Genomic DNA, 16,450 nt, shown 5'->3' with positions numbered 1-16,450 from the left:
TCCCCTGTGCTGCCCCCCTGCCCAGTGTTCCTGGCAAACACTTTGCCGAGGCTGAGGCAGGACGAAGCTCCTGGCACAGCTCTGGCTGCTCCCCCGAGCTGGACACCAGGCTGATCAAGCACTTTTTGCAGCACAGGATTAGGGAAGGGTTCTTTTCCTTACAGATTTGCATCCACTGTGGGCTCTCCACTGGAAAAAGGTGCCAATCCCCAAGGAAACTTTTCCATCAGATGGAGCATTCATTTCTAAGAGTTTGGGCTGCTGTGCACAGAGGCTCTGATCTCTAATAAGTGCTGCTCCCCACACAGACATGGTAGGGCAGTGAGGTCTCCTGCAACACAAGCAGCTTGCAGATGAACAGTTAAGAGCATGGAGGTGCTAGCAAAGATGTTCCTGCTATGAACAACCTAACACATCTACACAGATTCTTCCTAGTCCTTCTCATATCAGGACTGAGGTGACGAGGGCCCAGCTGCGGAGCAGACACAGCTCTGCCTGGCAGCAGGAAGGGCTGCGGGTTCCTGGGGGTGCATGGGGCTCAGGGCAGTGGCCTCTTGCTGGGGTCTTGCTTGAGAGCTGCTCTCCTGAGCTCAGCACTGGAGATGCATCTTCACACACCAGCCTGCTTTCTGGGTTCTGCGCTCTGCCTTTGTATTCTCTGCCAGATTTGCCACTGTTTTGGCATGTTTCTGCCACCACTTTTGTCTTTATTTAAAAAGTACATTTCTGTACCTGGTGAGTCATGGTGGGAAGAGCTGGGAACCTTACAGGCATCCAGTGCTTTGTGTAAGTGTGTGATATTTGTTAGGAAATGAAGGGTTCTAGTGGATAGGCTAACGCTCTTTAATGAGCAGGACCTTGTTGCTGGAATTGCCTTAGCCACATTCAGCCAGTTCAAAAATCCCTTCCTGGTGAGACAATGCAAGGTGTACACAAAGGGGGTATTGGTAGCAGAAGCTCTACTGTGGAATTGCACTCCCTCCCCAGAGCCCTTTTGCGGGGCTGTTATCACATATGCTGTATTATTGGATTTCTCCAAAGTCTCCCTTTATCCTTATTAATGCTGTGAATGTTGTAGCAAGGAGTGATATGATCTAACATTGGATAAAATCACAATTTGTCCTTCTTCTTGGTGTAAATGTAACAGGGCTTAACTGTACAAACAAATAAGCCTAAATAGAAACATTTGTGATGATAAATGGGCAAGGAGAGTGCTCTCTGCAAGGTGAGAGATGACAGTGCCTGTGAACAGAATGGAGAATCTTGCTGCTTCAGGGTCACTCTCAGGCAGCCTCAAGGTCAGCTCTGATGGCTCTGCCTCCTCCTCCCAACAGGGATGGCAGACATCCCGGCACTGCTGCTCCCTGGCAAGGCTTTGGGCTCCTCCAGCTGCAGCAGGGTCTGGGGTGCTATGGCCAGTGTGGCCTGGGCACGGGGCTGCGCTGCATTCGGGGCATGGAGCAGCTCCGGCAGCTCGTTTGGCCAGTGGAGAGGCTGAGCCTCACCACGAGAGGAAAAAGCAAGTCTGCTCAGCAGCACTTAAATATAATGCTGACATGTCATTGAATTGTTTATATTACTAGACTGGCATATGGTGCAAAACATTCCCCTTTTTTAAACTTCTCATCTTCCATGTTGAGCAAATAGTGCAGAGCTTGGCTTGGTGAGGAACAGCTGCTCCCCATGCAGCACAGCAAGCTCCCCGGGCCAACCTCTCCTGCACTCATCAGCACCTGCCCTTGGTGGCACCAGGGGGCAAAGAAAACAGAATAAAACCAGTCGTCCCCAGATCTGCTCAGCAGACGTGATATCTGTGCTGACCCTGCATGTATACATGGGGAGGAGGCCATGGTGCTGGGGGAAGGCCTGTGGGGACAGTGGAGGCAGGCACACAACGGGACCCTCAGCCCCCACCATGGGCCTGAGGGGGCTCCCAGCCTGGGCCATAGAGGGGTGGGAGCTGCAGGCTGGGGTGAGGTTCTCCAGTAGCTGAGCAGGGTACATGATGCTGACCCCGCGCTCCCGTCATGGCGCTGGAGCAGCGTGTAATGAGGCCCTGTGCGGATATTGATATGACAGAACAAAAGGCCAAGGTGCAGTAAGGACAGCAATCCGCAGGTCTCAGTCCATTTGTTTTTCACACCAAATCCATCACAGTAATGGGTCACCTTTCTGTGGCAGCTCATGATTACCTGCTTACCGGGGAGCGCGGCAGGTGGGCAGCAGGCCTGGGCCAGGAGGGAGTAGGTGCGCACTGCCTCTCCTGCCGCCCCGGGGATTTATGGCAGGTCAGTGCCGCGCATTTCCCTGATAGATCTAGTGGATTGGAGTTTATCTGGGTCACAACGACTGGCGTTGTTTGCTGTGACAAGAGACTGATGGGGAGAGCTGCAGGGAGCTGCCTGGAGTGCTGTGCCCAGAGGGGTGCCTGGCGTGGGGGCTGCCGGCCGGCAGCAGGGTGGGTGCAGGGTGTTCCTTCTGCTGTGGCACACCCTCCCAAAACCCCTTCAGTCCGGGACTGCAGCCCCTCTCCTCCGCTGATAGCTTGGAGCCTGGTGAACATTGGCCTTTTGGAAGCCAGGGCAGCAGCTCTGGGACCTCCTGCCCCACCACCACTACAGGAGGCAGGACTGGACCCCCCCAGGACATCAGTTCAGCCACAGCAGCAGCTGCACCAAGTGCTGGGCTGAGAGGAAATAGGATGCTTTCTGTAGCGTCCTGCTCACACACATTCCTATTTAATATTCATGCACTAAAATGAGACAAGTGCTTAATGAAATCAGCCATGAGTTTCATTTGAACTCCACCAGCAAAGGAGTCCTCAAAATTGCTTTGCAGTGGATGTGCTAAGAAGTTTAATACTCACACGCTGATAACCTCTGCAGGGGCCTTGGTGTGCTCTGCAGCAGGGTGTTCCCAGACACTCCATTGCTACAGAGAAGAGGGAGCTGGAAATTAGTGCCTATTAAAACCCATCCTTCCACATGCTTCAGCAGAGGTGTGAGCGGGTCCTGAGGAGTGCACAGGTTGCATCTGTAGTTCTGCAGGTCGCCTACTTCTTGTTTAGGGTTAATGTTATCAGGGAATGCATGGGCAAAAGCTGAATAATGCTAATTATTTCAATGCATAGAAAAACGCACGCTCAGAAGACAGCGCTAAATCTCACAACATCTTAAGGCATGGAAGCCATCTGTGATAAGGGCGGTTGCCTTTCAAAGATAAGCAAACAAAATTGAAACATATTATACATAAATGGCTTCAGGCAATGAATCATTCTGGAGCATCCATGCTGTTGGATTGCGGACATCACAAAGAAAATAATAATAATGATAGTAACAGTAATTAATACTGTGGGTCCTCTTTGTGGATCCTGGCTGGAGGGCCCTCAGCCAGATCCCAGACACTAGGCCAGGAACAGTAGACATACATTTATGGTAATTTTATTTGAACTCTTGAGAATACGTCCCACACCACTGTGATTTGATGGCTTATTAAACCCTGCAGGGTACCTGCTCAGGACGGGAGTGCTAGGAGCAGTTGGAGGGAGAGAGCGAGCCATCAGCAGGGACCAGCATCATTTCCCTCCTAATTAAAAGTCAAAATGTCATCTAGGTTTTTGTATTGTAATTGCAATGGTCATTGCAAAGACACCATGAAATCTGGCTGCATTAGCACTTCTTTGGGGGGAGGTCTGGTGAATGAAGATGTATTGAAGGCTGCTTTCTGGCATTCTTCTTGAGCAAGTCCAGGCTGTAAGTGCAGTAAATGAGCCCCCTGCCAAGAGCTCACCTCACCTCTGGGCCCCCCCAACTATATCAGAGGACTTGAATGAAAAAAAAAAAATCATACATTCCAACCCTAAATGATACCAGTAAGTTTGTGCAAGCTTATGTAAATCACACAAAAAGTGACAAGTTTTCCTATTAAAAGATAATTGTAATCAGGGTGCTGGACGTGTGGTGCACTGATGATTGGAGATAGACGGGCAGTGTGAAAAGATGGATCGTTTTAATTTGCACCAATTAAATTGAAGTTCATGGGATCATCTTCTTCAATCTTCATGAATACTTTATTTTCTGGCTGCTATGGAGCTATTAAAAAGAATGATTGAGCCAAGAGCTAGGCATAGTATATTTTATGAAATATCACCTTTAAAGAATTTGAGTGCGCCATTTTCATAATGAGTTTTCTAGTACCTAATACCCTTCTATATTACTACATTTTTAAAGTGGATTGATCTGGAAAGTGCAGAAAGTGCAGGTAATGATACATTTTGCTAGGATAAGGTGGCTGATAATGTATCATGTTACTGCTCTGAGAATAATAGATTGCCTTGTGTTTGAGATGTGGCATTCTTATTTTGGTGCTTGCCTTGTGCAGACAAGGGGAATCCTCTATGTTTCTGGAAAAAAACCTGTTTAATTGTTTGTGCAATTTCCTTCTTTTTTATTCTTTGTCTTTTCTGTACAGTTTGTGACCTCAGAAAAAGATTTCTGAGGTTTGAGCGAGGCTGTTCTCAGGTATGCATTTGTCTTGATGGATGTTGTTAGAACAGAACAGCATGTAGGAGACAACACACTATGGGAGATAAAGAAATACACAACCCTATATTATTTACCAGTGCCTCACATTCTCTTCCCAAGAGAAATGAGTGATGATAGCTTCAAAAGGATAAGTCAATGAGAAGGGTGGTCATCTCTCACTCACAACTGCCAAAAAGGCCCCAAGTCTCACTATTTCACACACAGACAAATCAAAAGCTTCACAGGAAACTGGTGATGCTCAGCAGTGTGCAGGATTTGAGCCTTCCTTGCTGTTCTCTCCCAGCTTTTGTGACAGCAGAGCTGTGCTGTTCCTCCCCTGTTGCCCTGCAGCTGCTCTGCTCTTGGCCAGCATCCGGCTGTGGCTACTTGGCCTGGGCACCAGTGCCTGTGCCCATAAAAGCTGGACAGAAACTTCTGAACACCATGAACGCCCAGAGTGTTTATCAAGGTTGGGCCTGGTGCCAGTTCGTCATTGCACTCTTAGCTTGTAAATAACTCACTTTAAAGTTACATTGGATAAATGTGCACCCACACTCAGAAGGCCACTGTCCCTTCAGTGCCTGTGGGATCAACCAGTTGGTTTGTTTTCATCACCAAGGAGCTGGGAGGTGCCAGCCTGTAAGGAACCACTAATGGGAGCAAGCAAGGACACGGCTCCCAAGCTCACCATGGAGCTGGAACAAGCGAGCGCATCCCATGGGACACTGGCTGCCAACACATGCTGGTCCCAATTCCCAGGGGTGCATCCTAAGCACTACAAGTCACAGAAACATGATGCCAGCTCTCCCTACACAGGTTTAAGCAACAGCAATCATAATTAACCCTGCTAATTAATCAGGGCATAACATATTAATTGCTAGTGCACAAGGCTCCAACTGAGCAGGTGCTGTGTTGGAATCTAACAGGATAACAAAGTGAGGAGCAGTTCCACGTGCAGCAGGGCGCACCTCACCTGCAGGGCCAGGCTGGGCAAACCCCAGCGCTCGGCCACGATTCACCGCCCCACGTTGCCATCTGCACAGGGTGGGGGCCTGGGGGTGCCCTGGCGCCTGCGAAAGGGGCTGGTGGGCAGGCAGGTGCCCTGGCTGGCCTCCTGGAGCAGGGTGGTGGGACCTGCTGGTGCAGAGGGCTCAGGAGGGTGGGATGGGAAGGGCAGGGCTGGTCCTGTGCCGGGGGGGGCCGGGGCCAAGTTCCAAGCCGTGGGGCTGGAGGCTCAGCACCAGGCAACCCGTGGAGTTCTCTGTTGGTGCCGCAGCACCAGCCTGGATGCAGAGCTCACAGCAACAGAAACACAAAGCCCTGGGGGAAGCTCTGCCTTAGAGCAGGTCTCCCTCCGAACAGCAGGCCTGGGGACAGTCCATGGCCACTCACCCAGGAGGAGAAGCCTTCTGTGGTGATCAGGGGTCTCCTCCACAGAGGCCGGGTCACTGGCTGTCATGTCTGCATTGGGACCACAGAGGTGAGCCAGGAGCCTGCCCTCCTGTTTGCCCCCTTCACATCCCTAATATTTAATAACATTTTATTTAGGGCAAGAACATTCACTAGGATTGCACAGGACCCTCCATGATCTGCTTCACCATTGTTTAGTTTAATTGTCCTAAAATTGGCAATAGATTAAAAGAAAATAATTATCCCTAATTATGTTAATTAAATGGCTAATTCATTAACGAGCTTAACATATTTTACTTGGACCATCTCTGCTATGCAAGATTGTGCTTCCAAGAGGAAGTGCTGGGCACATGCTGCAGTCTGTGTAAACTGAGTTGCAGCATGTTTAGTGTGAGCTGGATGAACCAAATCCCCTCATTATTCAGATGACAGAACAAAACTATAAATAGTGGATCGCAATTAAAATCAGAACAATTACTTTTTATCCATTATGCTGCCTTTTGCACAATAGCAGCCTATAAAAGGAAAAAGCACAGTCCTTTTAGATCTCTCTCTCTCTCCCCTTATCCAGAACTGTAGCTGGGTTGCTAATTAGGAAGCTTTTGAATTACATTATTTGCATGTCTGAACAGGGCTAGGGTATTAAACATCCCCGAGGACATACTATAATAACCTCTTCAGTGGCTTTTAGGATCCCTAAGGAACCAGGAACTCTGAAAAAAACCTCCAAAAGGAGGGAAAGTGCATAACGATTTCATCCCATTAGGTATGGATTAGTCGGCTCTGTGTCTTTGAATCCTGCTCACTGTGAGAAGGTGTTCTCCTTCAGGAACATTTGACAAAATCATCGGGGAAATTATAATGCAGTACCTAAATGAAATCGCAATACCTTAGTTTCTCCTCCAAGAAAAAATAAACTACAAAATCAATACAGTGGTGTATAAAGTAAAAAGAAATGCACCAGTCACTTTATTGCTTAGCTGCAAGCAGAGTCTGTTGTTCATACCAGCCCTGAATGTCTAGCAAAGTCAGACACCAAAGGACAAATGCTGCTGCTGCTGTGATTGGCTACAGAAGATTTTAATTTTTAAATACCACTGGTATTATCCTCTTTGCAATGGCCTTCCACACTCTTCCAGTTTTAAGAAATCACCAGCCCATTTATATTTAACAAGACAATTAAGCTGCCCGAGCTCTCTGCCAGCAGCAGTGGTTTTCAGGGCAGCCCCTCCATGCCGAGGGTGCTGAGCTGGGGCCAGGACCTGACAGCCCCACTGCACCCCCGGGGACAGCAGGGCTGGTGCCCCCTGAAATGTGGTGATTTAGAAGAGGGGAGGGAAGCCCAGGCATGTGCTCAGCCCCTCACTACCAGAAACCTTTTTTGTGGGTAGTTTTGTTTTTTTCTTTGGTTTTGACTGTGGGGTCTTTTTGGTTTTGGATTTGGCTTTGTTTTTTTCTGTTTGTTTCTTCGGTTTTTAGCGCTGATATTTAATCTGAACGCACTGAAACTGGAGCTTTATGAGAAGTATGATTATTATAAAATGCCTGTGGAGATAAGCTGTGCTTATAAGGCTGCACCTGCAGGGCCCACTCAGTGTCACCTCTCTGCACTGCATCCTACCACTTGGATTGGAAGCCTGAGTATTGGGATCTAATTGGAATGGATTTCCAGAACAGCAATAAGAGAAACTACTTAGAAAACTGAATGTGCAGCACTAGGCTTTATAAATCGAAAACTGTACGGATGAATTGCCCGTGATGGTGTTTGTACAGTTAGTTACAGTTTTGCATACTTGGAGCTGTAGTGTTCAAGCATCACTGCAACAGCCCCCCTGTACCCAAAGCAGACCCTTTTTCAGGTAACATAGTTTTGATTTCTGATGGTCAGATACAAGGGGATTCCACTCACCACAGCTTCGTCTTGACCACCAATATCTAGCTTAGGCCCCTCGTGGTCTCAGCAAGAAGCACCATTCAGATCAGGTGAGAATGTCTTTTTATTCTGAATTACCCTCTGCAACGCCCGTCAAGTGTCCCCTTGTGCCTGTGCTGGGGAGGGGGCAGCTCCTGTTCAGCCTCTCCTGGTAACACCCACAAGTGTTTCATATTTTCATACCAAGTTCCCAAGACCCTGGATCATTTCCCTCTTTGTTTTATGAGCTTGGTCCAGCTCCATGGCCCCTTTTTGGGGCACCCTGCACCCCAGCATGCTAGCAATCACATCGTTAATTCTTCTGCCTTGGCCAAATTTCTCTGAATTTCTTTCATCTTTTCTGAATTTAACTAATCTATAGAACTGTTTCCTTTTCCAGGACAGTAATTAATATATTAATGCCATTAGATTGAGTGCATACCCATGTAGCACACTGCTAGTGACCCTTTACATTGATTAATAAAAGACTATCTACCCCTTTTGTTTCCTTCCTCTTAGTCCATCTTATTGATTCATAATGCTACTGTATCTCTTACCCCCATTTTTATCTTGTTTCCTAAGAAATCCTGTGGGAAGACCTCATTAAAAGCCTTTTGAAAGTCTAAAAATATGTCAAGTTATTCTCTTTTATCCATTTATATATTGGTAGGTTCAAAGTATTCTAACAGATTAATGAGACATGATTTTCCACAGCAGAAACTGTGTTGATTGGATGTGATCTTCAAGGTATTTTATCATTCTATATTTAATAAATGTTTAAACCATTTTGCCAGATACCTGTACAAAGCTGAATAGTGTCTAATATCCTGGATTACACTTAGAGTCTCTTAAAAATGTATAATATACAGATAAAACCCCTCTGCTCTTCTTCCACAAAGGGAAAACAGTGTAAATGTTGCTGCTGGATTTGTTCTTTTTTCTTAAATGCAGTGAATATTTAAATATATGGCCTTTTATTTTCTCTCAAATCAGCTCTAGATGAGACACTGTATATGTAAATAAACTGTAAATTTGCCTTCTTACACATGCCACAGCCCCCTGAACAGCTCCTTGAGATCACTGCCCACTGCACCTGCATCCCTGGGGTGGAGAACATGATCCCTGGAAGGGCTGGGAGCATCCTGCAGGTCACCTGCCATCTTCTACCCAGGCCTGCTCAGATCTCCTCTACAGACCCACCATTTAAACTTAGGATACTTTCCACTTCCTTGGAGTTTGTTCATTTTTCCATGAGTTTTTATGAGAAATCTCGATCATTTTCCCTCATCATTATTTTACTCTAAAGATTAGCTTGTCAGAGTTTGAAGATTGAAACTATAAAACATTTTTTTCTTCTCTGTTGGAGAACAGTTAATTTCTTTAAAATGAATATCATCTTAATTACAACCCGCTGTTCATTATAAAACAAATTACTGGGAAATTATTTGTCCTTTCAGTTGCTTTTGTCTCTGCTTTACAAAAATGGAAAGTTCTTTAGAAGATTCTCTACAGATGCAGCCCTTTCCAGCACACCACCTGCAGGGGACCAGCGATGGGTGACCTGTCTGTGTGGTCTGTCCCTGCACAGGGTGGTGGCAGGAGGTGTCTCCGGTCTCTGTGGGGCAGTGGGCCCTGTCCCACTGAGAGCCAAGATGCTAGTGGGCTGGGGATGTTCTGGTGTCCCTGGTCCTGGCAAAGGGAGAAGTGTGGGAAGTTCCCAGAGCAGCTTTTGAGGACAAGAGAAGAAAGATAAGCCCAAGAAGCAGGGAGTTCAGTGCTAGGAGGGACATGGTGAAAGCACCCTGCTCACAGCTGTGCCCCCTCACCGCTGTAGGGAGGGGGTTAATTCGTCCGTTTGTCCCAATTCTGTTTTCAACTCTAGAAACAACCAACCACTGATAAATCAACCCGACTTCATCTACAGCCAAAATGTGTTTTGAAATGGAGGCGTGAGCCGGGCTGGGCCATGTGCTCCCAAGCTCAGAACACCCTGATGCTGCCTGCAAATTCTGACGCAAATGGCACATGAGATAGGCCCTTTACATTGGTAAGCAGGAGATTAAAAAGGGAAAAAAAGAATGAAAGTTCCCTGCAGCTTTATCACATCTCTTTGGGAAATTCCTGCACCAACCCAGCCGTGAAGCCAGCACAAATCAATGTGGCCCAGGGGATCAACATTTTACATATATATAAAAAATTGTAAACATCTTTTATGTATGCAATGTAATAACTACACTCAGCATCATGGGCTTTAAAAGCAAATGTTATGGGCAGTTGTACTGCAATAAAGTGGTTAAATGGGAAAGCTTTGAAGGGCTGATAATTTGTACTCTTTCCTTTACCAAACCAACTTATTCTTGTATGATTGTGACAAATTAAAACATTCTCATATAGGAAGAAGTTTTCATTCAGCAGTATTTTTTCCCCCACCCTATCCATTTTCAGCCACATTTCAAGTTAAAAAGGAGTTGGTTAGAATCCTGATTATGAAAATAGGGTTGTAGATCTAGGTCAGGACCACAAAAAATGTCCAGTTTTGAGGCTCAGAGCCTGCAGCCTGCTAGTGGGATGGCAGAGCTCGTTGCTCCTGAGGACTGGGGGACAGGAGGGGACAGGAGTGTCCATCCCAAGGACTGACTGGCAGCATCCTCAAGTGTTCCCTAGGTCAATTTCGTGTGTTCTTGCATTAATCCAGTTGATTTATACATAGAGAAGATATGTAAGTGCTGCTATCAAAATGGTCCCTGAAACCAGTCGGACTGTGCTGTGCCCTACCTGGTAGCTATAAAATATTGTCTATGAAAATATAAATTCGTATCTTAAAAATTTATTAACCAGTAAGATTAACAATCAAATATTATTTCTGACTCACAAATAAAAACAGTGTTGTGGGTTTGTACTGTGCCACACTAATTAACGCTGCAGCAGTATTCTCCAGGGCCATGTCACAGCTCCTTCTGGACCAAAAATCACAGTGAAGCTACGGCTCTGGTGCACTAAATGGACAGTAAATAACACATTCACTGCCTTTAATTATTTAACAAGCACAGCAGTGACTCAAGATAATATAAAATATGTACAAAACTACTGCATGGGAATGCAGGGCTGTTGGAGGTATTGGGTTTTTGCACTGGAGACAGAAGTTCTGGCTGTATTTGAACAGGCAGCAGTTCTGTGCTCACCGTGCTGCTCACAAGCCTCAGCTCTTTCCTAGAACTGAGACGTGATTTCACTTCCACACTCAGTTAGTGCTTAGTCTCTTCCCTTATAGAACTAGTGATACTGATTATTTTATCTTATTTTATTATACCTGGGGGGAATGCCCTTTGTTTCAGTGGGAGTACAGGCTAACGCCGTGCCCAGCTATGGCGCCCAGGATTTAATAAGCAACAGAGAAACGCACCCTTTGGCACAGTTAACTTGAATTTGTCCTCTGAGATTTGGCCCCAAGTTTTCCAGAATGACAGGAGAGGATATGCAGTATCTCACACTGCTGCTTTCCAGCACAGACAAGATTTTTCCTGGGGGCAGCTGAGTACTCTCCCAGTGCCTGGAAGCCCTTGATGGAGCGGCACTCCCTGGCTGTGCGCTGGGCCTGGGGCCAGTGACCCCTCAGGGGTGGCCACTAATGCCACGTGCTGGGCTCCTCCAAGGGCTTGCTGCCAGCTGCTCCCTGTGGCAGGCAGGGGTGAGCAGCCTCCAGCATCATTCTGCAATGGACAACTGCAAATTAAGAGTTATTGAGATCCCTGTGGGGACTGAAGAACTGAAACTGCTTAACAAGCCAGCGATGACACCGGACCTGCAGCCTGGGCACTGGAGCTGTTTATAAGCTGTTTACCCCAGGCCACCCGGCCCGGGAGCGGAGGTTTGTGCAAATGTGTTATAAACAATTTGCTAAGTATTGGAACATTTGAGGAGAAATTGTCTTAGAATTTATCTATTTCCATAGGCTGTATCAAGGAATTTAAAAAAATTAAGTGCTTTACATAAATAGCAGGAAATCAGTCTCCTAAGTCAAAACTCATGTCAGTGGCTATGAGCAGCCCTTCCAACTAATGCTGCCTTAACTGACAGGTTGTATGATGTGACATTACTGCCCAGCCCCAAGCATGCTTCACATATAAAATCCCCTATCATGATGAATTGGAAAGAAAAGCTTGCCAATATTACAGACTTTGGGGAACGCTTATTAACAATTTGATAACACTGTATGTGCAGGCTTCATGCTCCTTATATGACTCCTTAGCTTGGAGCAGAAGGATTTTATTCTGTTTGCTTTTAACTCCCTTGCATTTATCTTGCCTGAGTGTCTTCACTGGATATTGTTTACTCTTTGGATTAGTAAACTCAGGATTAATTCCACTCTTTATTGCTGAAAGTGGCAGTAAATCCTGTATCAGGGAGAGCCAGGAATCTGCTTAGCCATGCTACATGACCCTTTCACAAGCAATAAAAACATACACCTCCCGGAGCAAAGGGGCACAGCACTTAGAGGCACAGCCTGTGTCATTAGGGGGTGGGTATGCAGAGAAACCCTTTCTTAGCCCTTCTTTTAATTAGAAATTATAGATGCTATAGGAATTTTGCTGTCTCTCAAGGGAAAGTAAAATAAAAGGAAAAAGAAATCCCTGCCCTGACTGTGAGCCAGCCTGCCCCTACTGCAGGCTGCTTTTGCCTCGGCCACAGTGAGGAGCAGGGGCTTAAAAACTACCTTTGGTACAACTTCAGGGTCTCTTGAGAGCTGGCAGAGCCTTTTCTTTGCTTTGAATCCCCCATGTGTCAGGCAGGGAGGACGCAGGAGGGTTAAAGCAGCCAAAGCATGTGCAGGGCTTGCTGCCCCAGCTCCCTGCTTTCAGGAGGGCTGTTTTTTTCCTGCTATTACATGAGCAAAGAGGAATGTGGGGCCTGGAGCTGAGGAGATCTTGTTGGAAAGGTTACCTAAGTGAACCACGCAATTTTTTTCCCCCTCAACTTTGTTCCATCTTAAGGTAAAAGGTTCACGCAGAGGGCTATAAATTCCTGTCACATTTTGTTGTAATCTCTCTATGGTTTTATTACTTAAAATGCTGCACTCTCGAGACGGGGAATTTTCCAGGGGTTTGAGGCTGACACGGAGCCACATTTATATTGTGCTGAAGCTCCTCTGGAGTCTCCTTGAGACATGTGGCCGGCAAGCCCGGCATGAAGGCCTTATCAGTCACTCCACCAGAGTCAGACCATGAATTATACGGGGAATGGAGGTGGCTCTGTGAGAGCGGGATTGCGGGCCGCTGGGTGACAATAAACATGTCCCGGGAATGTGTCCTCCATCACTCAAGTTCAGATAGCAGATCTGGACCTTAACTACAGCTCCCCAACTCTAAATCTCCCTGCGACCTGAGGAGGAGATGGAGGTGAGTCTCAAGGATATCTGTCTGCAGGGAACTCACAGAGGATGTTGATAATTGGCATGAGCTGCGGCAGCCACTGTGGGACGGGGCTGGAGCCCCCAGGATGGTGGAGCCTGGCGCTGCTGGGGCCTTTCTCTCCCCTGGGCCGTGACCATGGAGCCAGCACCTGCTGCAGGGTAGAGAATGGGACCAGCACTGGCATCCAGCCCTGCACCCCAGAGTGGGACTCAGCTTCCCCACAGTGGCAGGAGGCCTGAAACTCCTCCTCATGATGTCACCATAAGCAGATGTGTGAATTGCTGAAAGGGGGAAACACCAGTGGATGCTGGGCTCCCTGTGCTGCAGCATCCAGACCAACAGCACTGGGTGCTGCTGCAGCACAAGGATGTCCCAGAGGGGCCCATTGTCCATCCCTGGGCTGCCCATGACTTGTGGCTCAGGGGGGCCAAGGCTGGGGACAAATTCCCTGCGGCGCCCCAGAACTGCTCTAGACAAGAGCAAAGCAAGGGCACGAGGTGTTCCCAGGCTGGGGTCCATGGTGGACATCTGGCCCTTGTGCAATGGCAGAGACCAAGGGGCTCCCCACAGAGACAAGAGATAAATCAATTAAGACTGTTTCTAAATTAAAATATTAAGAAGAAAGAGCACAAATGCAAAGTGTTAATGAAGTAATGAAGGAAAGCAGCATGCTCAGTGCCACAACTAAATACAGCCATTAAAAACCATAACCTCTGTAAAATTTGTGATAAAATTACAATTTAATTTTATAAAGATAATTTATTAGCTAATACCTCATTGCACATGTTAATAGCTTGTGCTTAAATAATAGTAATCTTGATTGCTATGTGGTCATTAAACTTTTCTTTTTTTTTACATACTGTTTAACTGACCATTTTGAATGTGGTTTGGGAAAAAAAAAGTAATTATTGAAGTCTTAAGCAGTGAGTTAATTTCTAATGAAAGCATAATTTTATTCCAATAATTTTAAATTTAATTAACTAAAGCTACATGTAATTTGAAGTTCTAAGGCAGTGCTGATTCATTTGTGTATTGGACAGGAAGTGATGCCAGGTGAGCCCCGTGCCCCGGCAGGATGCCCAGGTGAGCAGAGGCACCAGCAGCAGGAACGAGGAGATGGAACAACCCCACAGATTGATTGGAGAAATTTCATGTGGTTTTGTGCCACACTGAGGTGGAGTATGGGGCTGAACTAGAGAGTAAGGCGGTGATGGTTTCAGACCCTTGGAAGGTGCCTCTGTTCTCACCCCAAGGATTTTTGCACTGTAGGGATTGTGATGCCAGGACAGGAGGATGCAGCATGGTCAGAGGGATGTGCCATGGCAGCCTGTCCCCTAGGGAGTGCCAGGGACACTCGTGCTGCATATGGGGCAAGTCCTGCCCTGGCAAGCTGTCCTCCTGCACTGCCCATCGAAAAGCATAGAGCTCTTCTGGTTTGGAAAAAGCTGGGAAGTTGGGAAAGAACACTTCAGGTCAAGTAAAAAGTTGATTTTGGGGATGCACAAAGGACAAAACCAGACAGAAAATTGTGCTTTTGTCTGTCTGAAAGCAACTGGGTTTGATAAATTCCTCACCTTTCGCTTTTGTTTCAGGCCAGTTTTTACACATAAAAGTTCTCTTTTACAAAAAATGCCAGGAAATTCCCTAAAAGCAGCACTAAACTGCACATAGGCAGAATTACACAGTGGCATTTTTTATATCCCTCCTACCCTGTTCATTTTTCTCTCCCTTGCTGCCTTCTCCAAGTTCCCCCCAGCGCAGGGGCTCTGGCTGTGCTGCCCCCGCTCCTGGCACAGCCGCTTCCCTGGGTTATCCCGCACTCTGGAGGTGTTTCCACGCTGCAGGGGAAGTGCTTGTCAGGTTATTGATAAACACCAGATCTGTGTCACTGCAGATGCCTTTTTAATGGCGTGTCCCGAGGTGCAGCCATTAGGGTTATATCCTCCTGCCTGCCAGCGATCTGTGCAGCCATCACTCCTCCTCAAGCAGAGAGGGGGCTGCCACCCAGTCCGCTTCCCTGCCTCAGGAATGCATCTCCCCTGCACTAATGTAGGCAAGAAAAGACAAATCTGAAGCCCCACGTGATGTGGTGGGACCACGGTGGGCTCTGGAGGGCTGTGTGGCTGGCAGGACCAGCACTAGAGGACCTGCATCTCCTCAGGGTGCCACAGGAGGAGGTTGGACAAGGCAAGGGCAGGGTGAGGGATGCTCAGGATCAACAAGGAAGACAAGGACAGTGTTTGGTTCATCACCCCGAGTATCTGCCCACATTGTGAGCAGGACAGCTCACTCCACCATAAGAAATGTGGTGTCCCATCCTGAGGCAAAAGCCTGCCTTTGTCCTGCTGATGGAACGAAAACTCTGAAAATGTTTCCTTTTGGATGTCATTTGTAATGTACAATAGTTGACGTTTCAATTCTGCTCATTTGCACCAAAATATATTTCAAAACTTGAGAATGAGAACTGTACTGCCCTTTTCCAAACTACAGCAAAAAGCAAGAGAACTGCAAAGCCTCAGGATGTACCCACCTCCTGACAGACTGTCAGCCTGAGATTTTTATTTTATTTTTTTTTGTGTACCTCCAAAGGACTCATTAGCTGAGAGAAAAGCTATTGATGAGAAAAGTCTCATCAGTTGCCAAGGGCTGTGTAAGTCACTGTGCCAGAAGCCCCTGTCATGGCAGAGGACCTGGGTGTAAGCAGAGCCCTCCAGCAGCCCCAGGGCAGGGGGTTTCCCGCAGTGCCAGGGTCCTCTCTGTGCCCTCGGAGCAGCCCATCCTCTGGGGCCATATCGCGGGACGATTCACTCTCTATGTGTGCACCCTGATTACTTAATTATTTATGAGGAATGTTTTATCATGGCTTTCAAACTAACACAAACAGATGTTGCCAGGCCAAAATGGCTCTTTTTGCTAGATCATGATGGATAGCCACAGAGGCAGAGTAACACGGCGTTATCGGCAGCGGCCGTGCCTGTGTGTGGGTGGGCTGCAGGACACACCTCCCGCTGGACGAAGAGCCCTCTCTGCCTGCCATTATCTTATTTGCAGAGGTCTTTCTTACCTCCCTGCACGACCTGGCTCTTTCATTTAGTTGTCTGACTTTGTGTGGCAGCACGGCCAGTCTCAGTCCCCAAGTGAAGCCTGGACAGGGCTCCTGCCCCTGCCTGCCAGCAGCCCCTCACCCGTGCCCG

Source organism: Chaetura pelagica, unplaced genomic scaffold (assembly GCF_000747805.2).
Source record: "Chaetura pelagica isolate M959 unplaced genomic scaffold, ChaPel_1.0 scaffold405, whole genome shotgun sequence".
Taxonomy (NCBI): domain Eukaryota; kingdom Metazoa; phylum Chordata; class Aves; order Apodiformes; family Apodidae; genus Chaetura; species Chaetura pelagica.
The sequence above is the reverse complement of the archived record's forward strand: the minus strand, read 5'-3'. Positions refer to the sequence as shown.